This window comes from Archocentrus centrarchus, chromosome 23, assembly GCF_007364275.1.
Source record: "Archocentrus centrarchus isolate MPI-CPG fArcCen1 chromosome 23, fArcCen1, whole genome shotgun sequence".
Lineage (NCBI taxonomy): Eukaryota > Metazoa > Chordata > Actinopteri > Cichliformes > Cichlidae > Archocentrus > Archocentrus centrarchus.
This window is the reverse complement of record NC_044368.1, coordinates 3,351,603-3,368,393: the sequence shown is the minus strand read 5'-3', so window position 1 is coordinate 3,368,393 and position 16,791 is coordinate 3,351,603. Positions and strand designations below refer to the sequence as shown.

The following is a 16,791-nucleotide window of genomic DNA, read 5'->3' as shown; positions in this document are numbered from 1 at the left end:
CCTTTCACTTCACTCACGCGTTTTGAACAATTAGAACAACTAACAGGAACTACCAGAAACATCTACAGTAAGTGTAATTGTGAGACAGTCTGCATTGACAATAGTTCCACTGGATGTTGGATGGCATTCAAGAAGAGTCAGTCCACCTCTGTGGGTCCAAGACATGGAGAATAACCAAGAGGACAGATTATGATGATAAAGAATGAGGCAATGCTGGAACAGACTGATTAAAAAACTTGAGAAGCAGATATTAAAGAAGAAAAAACTGCAAACATCATCATTAAACAGGCACTGAAATGGATCCCCCTCCCCCAAAGAAAATGAAGGAACAGTAGACCACCGAGCACCTGCTTCAGCCCTACAGGACCCTCGAAACAATGCAGAGGACAGCAGCAGGGCAGGAGTGAAGTAATGGATGACCTATCCTCCTCTTAGGTCCAAAAGCCATGTCAAGTTACTGTGCAATGTTTTCCACAGCCTCCTTTCTCACACAGGTCTCTGGACTCGAGGTGGTTCTCCTGCACAATTATGAAGTCTGATTATTAACATTAAACAACATAAAAAGGCAACAAAATAACAAAAAGTTAAAAACATCCCTGCTCGATTTTACTCTGTGATCAACTGTGTGTGTGTGTGTGTGTGTGTGTGTGTGTGTGTGTGTGTGTGTGTGTGTGTGTGTGTGTGTGTGTGTGTGTGTGTGTGTGTGTGTGTGTGTTTAAGGTGTCGGGCTGTATATTTTTCTCCACAGCGTTTGGGTTCAAAGTGGATAATTTATTACTGCAGTGTTTGCATACAGTTCATTACAATACAAGGAGCCATAAATCATCTCATTGTTTGCTCTCGCTTTACCCGTCTCACTCTTTCTGTTTCCTTTATTCTTTATTCTTACTGCTCCCCTTCCTTCCTTCCTTCCTTCCTTCCTCTGTCTGCGATTTTAAATTTATATTTTTCTCACACTGACACTCGGTTTTCCTTGTCCATCATTTCAGTCTGGAGTCACAGAACTATTTCTTTCATCTACAGTTGTTTTCAGTCTGCTTTGACCTTTAACCCCTGACCTCCTGACCATCAGTTGTAATGCTGCTGATGTGGGAAGTTTGTGAAAGTTTTTAAGCCTAAAAAAATCGAGTGTTCTTGACAAGTCATCTCAGCCCCAGTCGCTGCAGCTGATACACCAGCTGTTTGCTCAGCTCACACCCTTATTTGCTTCCAGTTGGCATGCCTCTTATAGGGTGTGATGCTCAAATTGCTTTAGCCTCCCTAGGGTGGTGACTGCAGGAAAAAAAAAAGGTTGCATCACCAAAAAGAATTAATAGGTGCTTTCTTAGCTAGATATAACCCACAGTTACATTTTAATGTTACGAGACCTCTGTGCCAAAAACTGCTGCTCACTCGATGGACTCTTTGGACTGGATCCAGAAGTAGTCAGTAAACAGACTCCATGCTAAAAAAAAAATTTGCATGTAAATAACACAAAAATGGTTCTGGTCTTTCTAACTTATTGGACTGGGGTGCATGATTGAGTCACTGAGATCCCAAAGGAAATGTAGACATCCGTTAGCTTGCAAAACACAAAACATCAAACCCAGCATATCCACAGATACAGCTGTAAGTCTGCACAAAAGCATGGTGCTGTACTGGAATCTGTGCATAGTGTGCTATGTGGGCTACAATACAGACAGGAGTCTCAGTGCTGGCTTTCAGAAAGCAATGCCAACAAATTTGAAGAGCTGAATGAAGCTAAAGCTGAAAGCTGCCTGCACAGCACCCAATTAGCCCTCCCATCCACACTTGCAGAATAATGATGCGGCTCGCTGTGCGATTAATTGTATTAACAGACCATCCAAGAAGTCTGTGCTCCAGTTCTAATGAGTGAAATACTCATATTTGATTGGTCTGTTACTTGGTGCTAATTAGCAGGTGTCTGTGCTGCACTCATAGAGTTTGCTAACCAAACATGCACGAGCTGATATCTCCACCCTACAAATATGGTCCGAAAACCCGGCAGCCAGAATGCGAATGCTGACTCTTCAAAATCAGGCTTCATTCCTTCATCAGGTCACGTGAAAAGAAAAAATTCCACACTCAATCCTAAAAAAGTGTGAACCTGTGACACAGTCAGTGTCTGAAAAAGTTTGGAGGGGGAATCACCAAAGTCTGAATAGTTTTTGATGTGGTGTCAGAACTTTCTTCAAAAAAAGCTTTGTTGTGGTACAAATTTCTTTCTTTTTTTTTTTTTTTGCACAGCATATCAGCTTCTTCCAGGATATTTATTAAAACATAATTAACGACACATTCGTGAAATGTTTTTTTTTTTTTTTGTGAAATCTGAACCAAACTAGTGAGGAAAATATTTTCTTCAGATGCTTTGTTAATCTGTCTGCCCACAGCCTCCTGTGCTGTTCCACTACCGAAGGACAGGAGGGTTTAATCAATAATCATGTGTGAGAGGAATGCAGCTAAATTTGGCTGTGTTTGTGTGCGTGTGTGTGCGTGTGTGCGCGTGTGTGTGGGTGTGCGCTGCCTCCTCCTCATGTCCGAGGCTAATTAACAGACCATAAACAAACATCTAACGCCCTGCGTGTGTGTGTTTCCTTTTGTGTGTTCACGCTTGTGTCTGTGTGAGGCTTATTAGGAAGGCTGAACACACTCCTGCACTCACTACACAGTGGGTGATCACACACACATGCGCTGCATACACACATTTAAAAGCCCCTTATTAAATAGCTATAATGAACCTCAAACACAGTGGTGTGCGTATAAGTGATGAATATGAAACCAAAAGCCAACAAAAAACTTTTCATATATATGTGAAAAATGTTTTTATTCTCAGCTTGATTCTTACATCAGGTAAGCTGAAGTCACCTGATGTAAGGTGGTAAAGGCCTTTCACATACTGTATTCTATTTGAATGAAGTTTGGGGGTAAAAAGACAGAGCACAGCTGTTTGAGGGAAATTGCTGAGCCTGTAAACCAAATTAATAATTTCAAATGCACTGTTTCTAAAAGTGTCCTAGAGCTGTGAATGCTAACTGGAGCACCAAATGCTCGTATGAAAAGATCTCCTATTTGATTCATATTTAGCTGAAATTGTGCCCAGCTGCTTTTAATAAATGACTGGACCTTTATTTATGTTTATGTCAACTCTCTGATATAAAGATGTCTGCTCAGCCAGAACCATTAGTTTTAAGGCTGAAATGTGAATTTTTCATAATGGGCTCATAAAGAGTAGTTTTTGTGTATTCGCAGTTGGTGTTGTGGTTAATTAGAAGTCATATGCAGTAGAACTTTGCTTTAATTGGTATTGACAGAACACGTCAAAAACACACTTTTGCGATGAGTTCAATGTGCAGTTTTTCTGTAGTAAATTAAAAGTTCTGACAGTTTGTTTTTTTGCATCAGTTTGAACGCTGCACATTTGTAGATTGAATAATGGGAGTGTGGAGGGACTGTCAGGGAAACAATGGGAATTACAGAGCTGTTCACATGCTTTGTCTGACAAACTGTCATCTCTCTTTGCTGACTGTCACACAACCATCATCAATAAATTACTGTATGCTTAAGTTAACAACAGCAGCTCTGACTGTCAGATGGCAGAGCATGAAGAGGAGACTTTTAGTACTTTGCACTCAGCTGTGTTATTTGATACTTTTCAGATTTAGGGCCAATTTTGACTCAGCATTATTTTTGGAATAAAAACAAGAAGAAAAATCAGCAGCACTTCAGTGTAAAACCCTCAGGAGTCGGTTATCCATCCTGCCTCATGCCGGCTGTTCTGGGTTTAGAAATCTGCGGTTAAACTTTTGGCCCAAACAGCTGGTCCACGTGCTTTGAGGGTTCAGTGCTTCAGAACTTGGTATGACACCGTTTAGTGTGGCTCAGCAGCACACAGTGTCCTTCAGTGTCAATCACAGATTGGTTTGTTTTGCTTACACACACACACACACACACACACACACACACACTGGCTCGATGGAGGTACAAAAACACTACTTGTTCAGGTTTAGGGAAAGCTTGTGGTTTGGGTTCACATTTTTAAAAGATGAACCCTGAAAATTTTGCATGTTCTCTCTTCTCTGCATGGGTTTTCTCCGGATACTGCGGTTTCCTCCCACAGTCTAAAAACATGCAGTTAATGGGGTTAGGTTAATTGGTGATTCTAAATTGCCCACAAGTGTGAATGGTTGTCTGTCTCTCTGTGTTAGCCCTGCAACAGGATGTAGCTTGCCTCTAGCCCTATGACAGCTAACCCCACGACCCTGAATTTGATCAGTATAAGACAATGGCAGTATGTAGGGCCCTGGGAACAACAGACTGGTTCAGCTGCTCTGGAGCTCTGCAGGCACCCTTCAGAACTGGTCTACAAACACTGAGGGTTGTGTTAAAACGATTCAGAACTTTTTTGGTTACACAAGTGAACCAGTCTGCTTGATTCCTATTAGACCAAATCCACCTAATCCAAAGTCTCTCCAACAAGCTTTTTAGCTGATATCCAAGTGGTTGAAATAAAGTGAGGTTCTTTAACAATGTCCAAAAATTCTCAGAACTGGTCAGGCTGCTAGTGGAGGTGTTTGCTCCAGATTCAACTGCGCAGGAAGTCTGCAGGGATGCTGTTAGTCGTGTACCAACTGGTGCAGAAGAGCTCATCTGTTTGGCCAAGTTGGTCCATATACAGGAAGTTTCTTATTCCTGCTCCAACTGGCAGGAGTGGTTACAGCAAAGTCCAGTTGGTCCAAAACTCTATAAGGCAGCTCCAACCAACGCAGAACTCAACAAAGCTGTGCAGTTTTATGTAAGCCTTCATTCGTATGTGCTCCATGTTTCAGGTTAAAATGGTTTTGCAAGAAGGCTCTAAGGCTGTGGTCCAACTGGCTCACACCGCTCCTGGCAGCTTCTTACAGCATGTGCTATGCTCCACATGCAGACAGATGCAACTCATCCAGATGTGTCTGAGATCTTTTTTTCATCGCTTGTTGGTGTGTAGCATAGGCTATTATCCAAAATCAAGTTTCAAAACTTACCATCATTTGGCCTGTGGCCACTGTTAAATCCCCACACAAACAGCAGTCGCACAAAGATTAATTAAGCAGGCAGTTTGAGAGTTTGTTGTGACTGTTGTTGACAGCGCTAATTTCAAATTCAGCCAGTCAGGGCATGAGACCCTGTGAAATTCTCACTAGCTTCACAGATGTGGAGATGTAAACAATATCTGTGCCAAATGACAACCAAGAGTCATTTGGTGTTGGCTGTCGTAGAGCCGTGAGGAGCTCCATCCAAACAGAAAGTTAAAATCAGATTCAGTCCCTCTTCTCAAGTGAGGGATGAATATTTATCAGCGAGGGTCAGGCGGGGGGAGGAGAGGAAGAAGACGATGATCAAAGGCGCAGATCTGCTTTGTTCTGAAGGAGGGGGAGAGAAGGAAAGAGAGAGAAAGGAAAACAAAGATGAAGAAAGGAAAGAATGAATGTCTTTAAATACAGTAGTTTTTGTACTCTCTGTTTTCATCATTGCATAATTACTTAGAATTTTTATATTTGCTGCATGTAAGATTGTTAAAAGTGTGGCAGCAACTGTAATTTAATTTCTAAAAATAAGTTAGTACGTTATACTGCTACAGTAACAACCCCCCCCCCCACCCCCGACACAAGCAGTACAAAAGTACAGCATTCAACAAAATGCCAAATTACCTTCATTAAGAGTTATTTAGCTGCTGGGAATTCCTGTGTATACACTGGGAGCCAGCTTTCCAAACGTGTGCAAGGTTAGAGGAATAATGCAATCTCCTGTGTATGCTGACTGGCGAAAATAGCCTTCACTTAACAAATAACCTACATGTAGATGTTTCCACTTAATATTACACGTGGAAGAGTTTAAGTATCTCGGGGTCTTGCTCATGAGTGAAGGGAGTGTTGAAGGAGACTGAGAGATGGATTGGTGTGACCTCACCTGTAAAGCTCGTGACCAAAGGCATGAAATCAAGGATACAAGGAGCAAAAAGGAGTTTCCTCCTGCAGGTGGGATAGGATAGGATGAGGAGCTCAGTTGTTTAAGAAGGACTCGGAGCAAAGTCATTACAATTCAACAACAAAAGGAACCAGCTGAGGTGGTTCTTGGATGCCTGCTGCGTGAGGTGTTTTGGGAGCAGAAACTCAGGAGAGATTACATCTCCCGGCTGGGTTGGGAATGTGTTGGTATTCCCCTAGAAGAGCTGGAGAGAGGTCAGAGACTGCTGCCCCTGTGACCTGGACCTGGATAAGCAGCAGAAGATGGTTGGATGGACAGATATGCAGCAGAAAAAGCCCCCTTTGGGTCTGGCAGATGATGATGAAAACTACCCAGATCTTCTTGAGTAAACCAGCTAGTTGCTCACTTTGTAGTGAGAGCATCAGCATCTTTCTGCTATGACAAATGAGATACACAGGATTTATCATTTCCTGTGGTTTGATGTTACTTAACCAAAAGGCTTTTAGGTGAGAGCAAAGTCCATGCAGAAGTGTCTCAGACCTGCGTTCTTTCAAATGGCCAGCAGGGGGCGACTCCTCTGATTGTAAACAGAAGTCTAATTGTGTAGAAGTCAGTGAAGAATAATCCTGTCTCTCAAATGAACAGTGACTTCAGTAAACCGTTTCCAGGTGAGTTGATGCAACCTCTTTGTTTTTATGTAAGTCTGTATGTTGCTCCCAGTCTTGGCCGTGACGCCCTTGTAAAAGAGATTCAATCTCAACAGGATTTTCCTGGTAAAATAAAGGTTAGATTAAAAAAAAATATATGGGCTCAGAAGCCAGTTTTAAGTCCTATTTAATACAAGTTGTCCATTGTGCAAATTCTAGCATAAAAAGACAATAAAGCAGGGTATGATTTAAGGTATGGTACCCTACAATTGACAAGTCACTAAAGTATGAGTGTGTCATGCATTTTTTTATTGCTGTGTTTAAAAACACCAAGATGTGAACTTCACAGCCACTGGGTGACCCCAGGGCGCCTTTCGTCTTTTATTTATGTGTGAAAACAAAACTGTAATAAGTATTCTGAAAAGCTCTGTAAAGAGAAATGACTTGGTCTCAGGTTGCAGGTGCAAGTACAGATGCACATAGGCCATCCTACCCTGATGGCATGCAGCACCTGCAGATGCAGCCTCAGATTGATCGATCTCCATATTTGTGGCATTATGTGCTGTTTGTGCTTGGCTCTCTGGTTTGAATTTATATCATCTGCCAGTCAAATCAATGGGACTCACTCTAAGTAATAAAGCTCATCTACTAGCAGGGCGACAAGCTCATAGCCCAGATGTTACAGGATAACTGGTCTGCTGTAATCTGTCATATTTCAAAAGTAAACCATCCAACATGGCCCATCACTACTGTAGAAAGAAGGTACCCCAGAAAGAACAGATGATCTGATTAGATTGTGGAGCACCTGTCTGCATAAATTTGCATATTAATGAGAGAATAATGATTACCCAGAAATTGATGTAACTCTTTTATACTTTAACAAGTTCAAATTGATACCAGATGTGTAGCATTGCCTATGAGCTAATTAGCTTAATTAGTAGGAAACAGATAACTGAAGAACAATATGTACCAGAGCAGATGATGGGATTGCATTTTGTTTGGCCTTGCTGCATGGATTTGCATATTAATGAGGTAAAACCTTAAATCTCAGCGTTGCTGATGACAAATTGCTTTTTTTTGTGACCATGCTCTTCTCTCACGGTGGGCCATAAGGAGATCCGAGCACTGCTTGTTGTACTTTATAAGCGATATCTGCGGCAAACATAAAGGTGGTGTTGATGCTGATCCTGTTTTATTGACGTTGTTTAATAATTTTCTGAAACTTGGAGGGAAATAAAAAAAACATTCACTGTAGTTTTCACACTTTATTCTCCTCGTTGGCCAAAAGTCAAACTTACTGCTGGGCCGGCTCACCACTCCGGGGCAATCCTGAAACATTAATTTTTGTTTCTCTGCTTTTTTCTCTGTCACGTTGTCCTCTTTTACTAAATCAGAGACTTTGCCTCATCTGTCTGTGCTGCTCTTTTCTGACTCATCATCTCTGCTCCTGATGTCGGACTTTTCTTTCCTGCATCCTGAGCCTCAGCAGCCTGTCACTTCAGCTTTCAATCTTTTCTTTTTTTTTGGCTTTCCTTGATGCAGTTTATGGACCACTCTACCTACCCACAATGCACGTGTTTAACTGTGGAAACAGCAAAACCATAGCAACCCGAGTCAACTACCCCCCCACAACCCCCCCATGGCAGACCGGACCCACATGAGACGGTTTTGTTTTAATGAGGCTGAAGCGCCGTGAGAGACGACAGAAAAACTAATGGAGACAAGTGTGCTAAAAAAAACCTACAGAAGTTGTCATTTTTAATTAGCAGAGAAGTCGTAACAAGTATAGAGGATTAGTTCTTGTCATTGGGTCTGTCACCATGAAAGGAAAATCTCTGCAGTGTAAAAATTAATTATATTTTCTATTTGTCAGGAAGCTTGAACAAACTACACCAACATGAATCAGCACGATCTCATGGAAACGGAAAATTTACTGACCCACTTCCACCGTTATCAACTGGCTGGATAAAAAGTGAAATCCTTTCAAAGCAGGAGAACAGAGAATCAAATGTAAACTGTCATGTTTAATGGAAGAGCAGCTCAGCAGCAGTTTGTCTGATAGAGCAACAATCAAAGTGATTTTACTGCACAGTGGAGCCGCGTTCTTTGATCAGAATCTTTATTATTTCAGCAGAAATGTACACTAACTACTTTAATTCTGTTGAGCCACAAAACCACAAATCTGTTTGTTTTTATTTATCGTTTCACAGCAGAGATTTTCACTAGATGCAGAGAACTATCAGCCATCACGTGCAGCTGTTTCGTAAAATTGAATTGTAAACATGTTTGAGGCTGAGGATAGCTGGTTTTGGCAGCCCGGGATTGGAATGCTGGGCCCTCCACTCCTGACCGCAGCCCAATCCACAAGACACTTCGGATGCCTCCTCCTGGGTGTGTTCGTGAGATGTTTCCAGCATGTTCTACTGTGTGAGGAGGCCCCAGGGCATACCCAGGACATGCTGGAGAGATTATATCTCGTGGCTGGCTTGTGAAAGCCTCGGTGGCCAGAGCTGGAGGAAATACCTGGGGAGGGGGATTTCTGGGTGTCTTCTTAAACTGCTGCCCCTGATGGATAAGCATGGATGGACAGTCACATTCAGCCACTTCACAGGGATTAATTCAGGGATACCACTGATCTCATCGTTTGAAACTTTGGCCATATTTGGAATAAAGGCATCCACTATTGTACATATAAGAAAAGCACAATAGGTCCCCTTTAAACACCCCATTTCCATGTGATTTGAGAAAATGGGCCTTCATTTCTGATTAAGTCTTCAGTAAGTCGTCATCAGCTAACGATCTAAATCCACAGTCTAAGAATAGTCTGATGCAAATCTGAGGCTAATGCATTATTTATGATTTTTGGGCTGTATAAATAAAATTCATTTGGCTTGCATCAAGTTCTTTACTCCCAAACATCTAGCTAAACAGCAGGGAGTGGTGGAAGTGGAAGTAATGATAATGGGATAATAGCACTGCATAAATTTACATGTAGAATTTCTACCACACAATTATCCTTATTGTATTAAATAACAATGACAAAGGAGGACTCAATGATGAGAAATCACTGTTTATAAATGTCAATACAGCGTTTGGCGCACAGCCTTAATCCCTGTCACAACCATTCAGTACTGCTGCCTCACAAACCAGCAAACACACAAGTGATCCGCTTCAAGATAGTAACTACTGAACCCGAGAAATGAATCAGAAAATAAAAAGTCATTCTATTCATTCACTTCCTCCAGTGACAAATCAGACTTGACTTGGTCCCTCTCCATGGAAAAAAACAACGTGAACAGCAATGAGTGACAGTAAGAAAGGGGGAATAAATTTAACTTACTCCCTTTAATGGAACCTCTAATGGAATTTGGCATGGTGAAAGGTTTGGACATAAAGATTTCAAAAACCACCGCATACAAGTCGAAATGGATTCCTGGTGGCCGCTCAGTAATGACTCAGTATTTCTTGTACCGAAAACCTTGGAAAAGTGGTATCATACAAGGTTCTGCCAGTAACAAAAGCTGACACGTGCTGTTTGCGTTCCATGGTGGCCATATTGGATTTTTTGCATTCTGGCCACCAGGTGGTGTGTCACACTATGCCTAACCCCCCTCCATTTGCTCCCTCCACCAGTGGTATGACTGGATTTGAATTCTTCGCTCCCCACACTAAGCCCAAACCAAACAGCAGAGAGTTTGTGTGTGTGTGTGTCGGGGGTGGGGGCATAATTCAACTGACTCAGCAAAGAAATGGAAAGCTAAACTGCAGTGAGTGACAGCAATGTTGGGGCTACAATGGGGCTACAGACAGTAGGTTAAACTGATACGACGGGATTCAAGTCCTTCACTCCCTACAACAAACAGCACACAGGTACATCTTACCTGTATTACCCCGTCATGGCCTGTGGGTTTGGTTAGGTTATTTTGAGTTGGGACTCTAATTCTGTAATGTAGTGAGGATTTTCTGCTTAGTGTGTCTGTTTAATCTGTTGGCTCTTTGTTTTAGTTCTTGTTACTTTTGTAATCTAGTTTTATTTAGAATATTAAATATTTAATCCCTTGTATTTTACTTGATGCTGGTCTCCTTGGAGTGTTCTTGCATCTTGTTAGTTGAAACAGTTGTGACCTGTTTTATTTCATTAGGCCTCGGTCTCTTGTGCTTTGCTGTTAATTTTACTTCCTTTGTTGTAAACTTAATTAGAGTTAGCTGTGTCTTGTTACCCTGGTGTTTCCCATCTCCCTGATTACCTCATGTGTCTATTTAACGTCTCTGTTTGCGTGCACTTGTCTTCATTCTTCAGTCAACCTGTGTTTCTGTTTCCCCTTCCTCTGTGTGCTCTGTGGATTTCCTTGCCTGGAGTTTATTATATTAGTTGCTACCTTTTGGATTACTTGCTTTTCCTCAAAGGTAATTTTTTGTTTGTTTAAGGAGTCTGTTTATGATGCAATTGGGTTCACAATCTGCATATTTTGATATTACATAAGCATGGCACAAAAACAACAGTACCAACAGTTGGAACAGTCTCACTGTCAGCGCCCACCAACCCCTTGGTGTCACGTTTGAGCACACTGCGTACCTCAAGGGTTATTTTTCAATGTGTAGGGTTAAACTTCTGGACATGACCTTTTTCTAAATCTAGTTTAGGTCTCCATCACACTGATGTAAATGCTGGTTGGCAACCACTGGTCACTAGGGGAAAATGAGCTCTCCCTGACCAGTTGCAGCTGGTTGCTGTGAAAGTGACTGCTAAGCTCCAGTCATGCAGGTCGAGACACTGGTCAGTGACCCTATGATAGTCACCAGTTGCTGGTGGAAAAATGGTTGGCGAGTGGTTGCAGGTAGCTGCTTGCTGTTGCTAGGTGAAATTGGTCATGAGATACAGCGTGACACTGAAAACCACCCTGTGATTGTTTTAATCTCTAGCATGTTGCCACGGTTGCCCATAATTCCAACTTGTCTGCAAACAACTACTCACCAAGCTATTGTGAAATTATGAAGAGTGAGATGCAAACTGGAGTTGGACATTGGTAAAGCACAGCTTTGAACTTTGAACTTTTTCAAGTTTACTACTGCTCTGTGCAGATAAGTCCGTGTCTTCCATTCAAACAATGATTGGCAGTCAAATCAAAGCCATCGCAACGAGGGTTTTGATGCAGCACCTTCTTTGCAACTGATTTCACCTGGCAACAGCCAAAGATGACACATCTGTCCCTACGTTTACCAGAGGTTCCCAGGGACTCACTGACGGCTCTCTGGGCTTGTGTGACAGAGGCTATAATAAATAAACATACCCAAACTATGATATGGACCTAATTAGACAGTTATTCCTTATATCCAAAATATATTTAAAAATAGTTACTACATTTAAAGGTTCGCAGACTAACAGCCTGGTATCAAATCACACCTGTGTGAGTATTGAGAGGAAGCAGCGACCTCACATGAAGTCGCTGCTTCCTTGTGAGAGTACAACTTCATCTGGCGCTGATACGCATTCTATAAACTGCAGCAGTTCCCGCTGTGACTGTAGCTCCGCCTCAGGAAGTTGAACTTGTCTGTTGAGCCAGGCATCGGCAGCAGCCAGCTGAACAGCCTGCCAGCTCCCCACAGGGTGGTCGGTTTGAGTCCCTGCCCAGACACAGACACAACCTGCCAGAAAGCGAGAAAGGAGTTAGCATGCACGTCTGGACACATTCTTTAGCTTCACCACATCTACAGGATTTATGAACTGCGGACTGCGTGTGTCCATGCAGCTCAAGTGCTGAATTTTGCCCAAACTGTGCAGGTTTTCAGTACTGTGAAGGAGTTAATAGCACGGAAGTATGCTTCGAAAATAATGCTGCAAAGAATTTGTTTTTTTTCTTCAAACAAAATCCAGTAAAAAGGGGGGGGGGGGGGGATTAGTCAAATCAATATTTGGTATGACCACCCTCCTCCTTTAATGGCAGCAGTGCTTCTAAGGGCGCTTGCACATGTTTTTTTAAGGCTCTAGGGAGTCGGGCATGTATGGATTACTGAACAGGACTACTACACAAAGGCCCACAGACCCAAAGAGTCAGTTTATCTGAAGAAGTATCTCAGAAAGATACACAAAACAACTAGAATGAGAAGGAGTTCCAATTACCCTTACAAAGCATCTTCATGCAATGCACCAGCAACTCATTTAGATGTGAGACATGTACAATATATTTGGAGGTATGATGCAGAAAATAAATGCATACATGACAAGGGCAGAATGGTGGTGCAGTGGTTAGCACTGTTCCTTCATAGCTATAAGGTCTGAGTTTGAATCCACCTTGGCCCGGGCCTCTCTGTGTGGAGTTTGCATGTTCTCCCCTGTGTCTGACTTAATGTCACACCTGTTGTCACTGGTGTTTGTTCTGTTTGGTTCTGGGTTCTTGCATTCCCCGCCTCCAGGTTTCTGCATATGCACAAGGAAGAATCCGAATCAGAAATACTTTATTGATCCCAGAGGGAAATTTCAGAAGGTTCCAGAAAATAGACATGCTGCTAAATACAAAATGCTACAGATGAAAATAAAAAATTTTCAAATCAATTTTATATTTTAGTGGTAACCAGTTCAAGAAAGTCAGGAGAAGTGATGTATTTTTTTTCCCAGTCAACGTAAGCTGCATTTTGAGCGTGGGTGGGACACACAGGGAGGTTAAAAAAACAAAAGCATGGGCAGCTGTTTCTAGGTCCCTATAAGGGGCGGCACAGTGATGCTGTGGTTTGCACTATTACAGGAAAGTTCCTGGTTGTCTGGAACTTTATTTGTGGAGTTTGCATGTTCTCCCTGTCCCTGCGTGGGTTTACTGCAGGTGTTCTAGTTATCTCGCCCAGCAAGACATCCTTGTTAGGCTAACTGGTTCAGTTAATTCACCCTTTCTCGGGTCTACTCTGCTGCTCGCCCTGTGACAGCTGGAAAAAACTCAAGGATTTGGGGGCAGGTTGGGCTATGTTACACCCACATTCTGAAGAAGCGCATTTCAATATCAACTAGAACAACTTTTCAAATTAAGTCTCTCAGATGGATTTTGGTCTTGCAGTTCTTCTTTCACAAGCTTTTCAGTTTGGGAATGCCAAATAGACAAATATTCCAGAAAGGATGCTAATCAAACCTGACCCATCACCACTAACCAGGTTGTTAGTAACAGGTCAAGAGGTTAAACTGCAGTAATTCATGTTTTTTCAGTACAGTTTGAAACTTGAGTCCATAATTCGACGAGTAAACTATTTACCGAAGTCAGTTTGTCCATGCAGCCAGAAGAGACGCCCTCTGCAGGCCGTGAGAAAGAATGCGGGTTTAAGCCACTGGTGTAGCAGCTTCACTTCTCAGACCCAGAAGCTGCTTCTACTCTTTAGTTAGAATCTATGGGAAGAATCCATAAAACATTTTGAACTGTTCTGTGAACAAGTAGATGACAAAATAACAACACAAAGATGTAAATCATCTAGAAATGACAGCAAAGCAGCCAGGGAGAGACACAAAACGACTCACACAGATGTTGCTGTTTTTCAGCCCCAATGATTATCTTGGTCATTAGATTTAACCATTTCTGCTTTGACAATTTTACAAGTTGTCTTCTAAAAGAGCTGCAGCGTCTTCACCACCTGCTAGTGTTTGACTATCTGCCTCATATGCCGTATGCACTCGACTGAAGTGGGCTTCCATGCCCCCGCTGCTACATAAACAGGGGCAGCCTCTGTTTTTTTTGGTGAAGGTGGATGCTCAGTGTTCCTCCTTCACTTCTAAAAGAAGTAAAAACCCCAGTCATTAATTTCTGATGCACTGAGGTATGGCTCTGTGACAGCATCTGCTGAAAGCTCCAGAAACTAATTGTAGTAAAGCCAGTGGTGTTGTTGGTTCATGGGTTAACTGTTTTATAAGGAAAGACTACAGAATGACATTAGACTGCAAAATTAAAGTCAACACACACACATATACTGTTCTACTTTACTGCAGAAACTTTGATCAGTTGAAGGACAATTTAATATAGACATGCTGCCAAATGTACAGTCACAGACACACACACACACACTGTGCTGAGGTATGAAAAGTGCAGCGTGGGCCGTTTCTGCAGATGGAGACTTTAATCAGGGTTTAAAGTGAATTTCGAGGTAAACATTTTTTTTCGTGCATGCGTCTGAAGGTTTAAAGGGAACGCTCAGACTCAGAAACAAAGCTGGTAGGGACTCTCATTTGTTCCCCACTGTTTTCATTCAGACCGCATTGCCAGGAAACAGCTTGGATCCAATAAATTACTCCTGTGGCTGTGCGTTTCGCTATCAGCAAAGTTCACTCCATTTTCTTACGTGCTCTGCCTTTATTAGACGTCACTGCTGGTTTGCTCTGATGAGGCTCCGAGGCAGCTCGAGAAAAGGCTCACGGTCCAATCAGGTGGTGCCGTGCCAGATAAATGAGAGCCAAAGCCTCCACTTCCTTTGTCACACTTTAGAGCAACATTGTTGGTTGCCCTATAGTGTTGTTGATGAGCAAACCTGCTTCATCACATCAGCTCAGGGCAGGCAAGGAGGCCAAGTGAGTCCTTCAGGAGGAGCAGCACTTGGAAGGCCCTGCTGTCCCTACTCAAAGTTTGTCTGGATTTAATTAGATTTTCTGTTTTGGGGTTTTTTCTTTTGCACAACAAGAGTTGTTTTGCAAGTGCTTCAGATGGCATATGAAATTTTAACTATGCTGCAGGAGTGGTTGTAGAAATTGTAATGGACAAAATTTTGAATAGATTGCAATTAAATGAACACTTCTTTGGCTTTTCTGTTCTCTGTGCCCTCAGCGCTAGCTTTGTGATTTTAACAAATATTTTAATGCTGGACATATTTTGGGGACACACATTGAAGATTAATTTCCTGAATGTATGCGTCTGTTCAGCGCCCACGGTGTGACTGTGTGACTAAGAGTGGAAATTTTCATGTGTACAACTGAATGTGAAACAATCTGTTTTTGGATAATTTCAGGAAGTTTGAATTTCACTCACAGCCGGAGCTTCAAGAGATGAAATGATGGACAATAGTAATAAATTGCTACATACTGCATAAGCAGCAATTTCATGCATACATGACTGGACTGAAGTATGTTTTTTATCAAACTGCAGCCTCTGCAGCCCCAAAATGAAACACATGCATCAAGTGCCAAATATTGCAATTCAAGTGGCCACTTGAGGCCAGCTCTGACAAAAGATAGCATTGGTCTATATAGTTAATTTATCCATCCATAACTGTACGGGGGGATTTTTAACTCACCCATTTAAATGTTTTTAAGGCTTACATATAATTTATAATCAAAGACACGGCCACATTAACCATCATTTAGGTGCTGGCACCATATACTAGCTTTCCCTGAACTTCTTTACTATCTTTAATGCATAATCTGACAAATAAAATATAATCTGGTGCATAAGCATTTGGACAAGAGCACTTTTTTTTTTTTATTTATCCTCAGTACTCAGTTACAGTAGATTAAAAAACAAACTTTCACCTTTAATTTAAGGGGTTTGACAAAAGTGTTGCATTAACTTTATGATTTACAGCCATGTTTAATGCACGGCTCTCCATTGTCAGAGCCTCAAAAGTAATTGGACGGATGATTTAAATAATTTTTATTGCCTGTTCCCTCGTTATTCCACAACAAACTGTAATAAATGGACTAGTTCTTATATAGCACTTTTCTACTCAGTCTGAGCACTCAAAGCGCTTATACAACATGTTTACATTTACCCATGCACACCCATTCATACAAGCACTTCTGTGCTTTAATTATCTAACATTCACACTCCAACAGTGGCGTCGGAGAGCAACTTGGGGTTAAGTATCTTGCCCAAGAATACATTGGCATGCAGGCTGGAGTAGCCAGGAATCAAACCGCTGACCTTCCGATCAGTAGGTGACCTGCTCTACCTCCTGAGCTACAGCCACCCCACTAGCAGATAAAAGATCCGGTTCTGTTTCCAACTTGCATTTGGTATAATAAACATTCACTGGAACAGTCAATATGAGGCCCAAAGAGATGTCAGTGCAAGTAAGGGAGGCCATGAGCAGGCTGAAAAGCTACAATAAATCCATGAGAGAGAACAGAAACTTTAAGAGCAGCCAGATCAACAACCGTTCTTTCAAAGCTCCATCAACCGAGAAGGTAACTTAAGGTAACAGTACTATGAGAATGCTT

At 42.0% G+C, this 16,791-nt stretch overlaps 1 protein-coding gene across 1 annotated transcript in view; it reads left to right on the top strand.

Moving 5' to 3' along the window:
* Window positions 1-16,791, top strand: part of LOC115773465 (thyrotropin-releasing hormone-degrading ectoenzyme) — a 220,608-nt gene that overhangs the window by 140,525 nt on the left and 63,292 nt on the right. The window lies entirely within an intron of this gene.